The sequence below is a fragment of the Octopus bimaculoides genome, chromosome 16, assembly GCF_001194135.2.
Source record: "Octopus bimaculoides isolate UCB-OBI-ISO-001 chromosome 16, ASM119413v2, whole genome shotgun sequence".
Taxonomy (NCBI): Eukaryota; Metazoa; Mollusca; class Cephalopoda; order Octopoda; family Octopodidae; genus Octopus; species Octopus bimaculoides.
Window position 1 is genome coordinate 7533925 of NC_068996.1, and position 3587 is coordinate 7537511.

A 3587-nucleotide genomic window follows, 5' to 3' on the forward strand; every position below is an offset into this window, starting at 1 on the left:
ACAGGAGCCAGTCCAGGGGCATTGGCAACAATCTCGCTCGAATGTCTTTACACGTGCCATCCAGCACAAGTGCCAGGAAGGCGATGCTGGGCACAGGTGCCATTGACGGTTTTGCTTTCACTTGCCCCAATATGTCTTCGCAAGTTGAGTTTCGTTTCCAATGGAGGAGACGATGTTGGCATGGGTGCCAGTCGTCGAATTTAATTTGATTTCGATTTCACTTGCCTCAACAGGTCTTCGCAAGCAGAGTTTAGTGTCCAATGAAGGAAGGTACGTAAAAGTGGGCTGCCTGAGGCCTTAGATTTAGATCTCATTTGGCTTGCCGGGTCTTCTCACGCACAGCATATTTCCAAAGGTCTCAGTCAGAAGTCATCGCCTCGGTGAGGCACAATGTTCGAAGGTCGTGCCTCACCATCTCATCCCAGGTCTTCCTGGGCCTACCTCTTCCACAGGTTCCCTCAACTGTTAGGGTGTGGCACTTTTTCAGACAGCTATCCTCATCCATTCTCGCCACATGACCATACCAGTGCAATTGTCTTTCTTGCACAGGAAAATGTTACTATCGAGCTATTTCATTCAGAGTAGGCACTGCCTACCTTACCTACCCAGGTAGCACGTTATATATATATATGTATATATGATGGTCGCTTCCATTGGTTTCAACATATGAGTGTTTGAAGGAGAGGACTTAAAGTTAAAGAGAGTAAGAGAAAGAAAGAAAAAAAAAACTAAGAAGTTGCATTTTTTTGCAACGGATGCATGAATGTAATTTCAGTCCATGTATGAATTTTTCTATGAAGTCGCAATGGGGTCATTGATGATTTTGATTTTGCCTGAGATTGGGTAAGTGTGTCTCTTTTACTCTTACTCTTTTACTTGTTTCAGTCATTTGACTGCAGCCATGCTGGAGCACCGCCTTTAGTCGAGCAAATTGACCCCAGAACTTATTCTTTGTATGCCCAGTACTTATTCTATCAGTCTCTTTTGCCAAACCGCTAGGTTACGGGGATGTAAACACACCATCGGTTGTCAAGCGATGTTGGGGGGACAAACACAGACACACAAACATATACACACACATACACACATACATATATATATATATATATATACATATATACGACGGGCTTCTTTCTGTTTCCATCTACCAAATCCACTCACAAGGCTTTGGTCAGCCCGAGGCTATAGTAGAAGACACTTGTCCAAAGTGCCCCACAGTGGGAATGAACCCGGAACCATGTGGTTGGTAAGCAAGCTACTTACCACACAGCCACTCCTGCACCTGTTGATATAGTTCTTCTGTTGTTCTTTTTCTTCAACTGAAATTGTTTGGACGCATAGTGACACATTTTATACCATGCAGATTGATCTAGGCATTGAATTTCCCAAGATCAGGTTAAGCTGTAGATATTTTAGTGATTGCTTCAAATTATCCTAATGTCTAAGGAGAAGTTTTCCTTTGTCATGATATCCCTCCACTTGTTGGCCGTACGAAAAATTTTCAGAATGCTGTCATTTTTCATTCAAGCATGAATGTGCTGAATTCTCATCTGTATGCTTTGGATACTGGAGATATTACATTTTTCTAAGATCTTGGCATTCTTATCTTGCCATTCTATGTTGCATGTGTTTCACAAATAGCACATGTGGAAGGTTTCAAGTTTGAGCAGGGCCATCTACCTGAAGGGATAAGTCTTCCTACTTATTAAGACTTTGGTTTTGGCTAGGTTGACACTTCAATTCTAATTCTTGCTTCCACACATGAAACTTCTCCTCTAGTTCTGATAGTGACTCCGCAATTAGTGCAAGGTCATCAGCATAGAGGAGCTCCCAGGGGCATCCTGTCTTGAATTCCTCTGTGATCGCCTGGAGGACTATGATAAATAGGAGGGGGCTGAGGACTGAACTCTTATGGACCCCTACCCCTACCCGGAATTCTTCACTGTACTCATTGCCAACCCTCACCTTACTGACAGCTCTCACTAACCATTCTTCTATCCCTAGTTTCCTCATTGACCACCAGATAAGGGATCGGGGGACCCTGTCAAAGGCTTCCTCCATGTCAACGAAAGCCAAGTACAGAGGTTTATCCTTGGCTAGGTATTTCTCCTGCAGCTGTCTTACCAGAAATATAGCGTCAGTGGTGCTTTTCCTTGGCATGAACCCAAACTGCATCTCATCTAAACTGACTCTCTCCCTAATTAGTTGGGCTATGACCCTCTCCGTAACTTTCATAACCTGATCTAACAGCTTGATGCCTCTGTAATTATTTGTATCTAAAGCATCACCTTTACCTTTGTAACAGTTGACTATGGTGCTGCTACACCAGTCATTGGGTATGACTCCTTCGTGTATCACCTGGTTCGTAATACGGGTGACTAGGCTATAGCCAACACTGCCAGATATTTTGAGCATCTCTGCAGTGATTCCTGATGGGCCGGGGGCTTTCCCTGTCTTCATACCCGCGTGCATGTGTGTTTTTGTGTACACACACACATATATATAAAGACACAGACACGCACACATACATATATGCATAATGTTACATATACTATATGTGTACATGTATATATTATACATGTATATGTGTATCTATATCTATAAAAGGCAGGATGTGTGTGTATACGTGAATGTACTTTATGAGTGTCCATAAATTAGCATGCATGTCACTCCAGTTTTAGGTGGACATTGATCATGGCCATGACTGTGCTTTTCTCAACTTATTTTTCCTGAGGCACCCCCAGATAGCGGTATAAATCGATTTTCAACCATAACTTTTACCAATTTTCACGTCGGTGGAATCCCTAAGTTTGCTAACATGAGTTAAATCCCCTGTCTTGCATATAGATTAATTCACTCTACTACAATACCTCTGAAAAATATTAGATTTGAACTACCTAAGCAATCTCAGCATAGGAAAAGAGAAAGAGCTGAAGAGACTGACTATCAGTGTGTAGTGAAACTACCTATCGTCACTAGATACAAAACTACCTATCGCCATTAGATACAAAACTACTATTGCCATTACATACAATCTTCTCATTTAAATATAAATAAATGCGAGCGTAGTAGAGAACCCATTCCTTGTCATCACGTGACTGATTATTATTCGAATCGGCAACTTCTTCGAACCGTTCCCGCCAGAACGCAAACTGACCAATCACAGCCCCTAATAAGGTCACGTGATAGAGTATATTTCTGCTATCTAGTGAGCCGATGATTCGCTATAAATAGATCAACTCATACCCAACAAATTGGTCTCGGTCCAGTTTCTCTTAGAGACTGTTCCGTGTACCACACAACAGCAGCAGCAGCCAGCGACCACTTCAGCAGCTTCGTCCAGCCACGATGACCTCCGCCGTCGCCACATCAGCAACAAGAGTCTACGACTACTATCCAGCAACATCGTCATGACCAACACGATTACTACCAAGCAGCCTCTACACCACCAGCGTCAACACGACTTTCTATGTACACCAAACTAAACCACCGCGGCACACATCTCTCTCTTCGATTCTGTTAGGTGACTCAGCTTCACCACGATAAATAAACAGACAAGAGTTCTCAGCCAGCGACGAACATCTGTA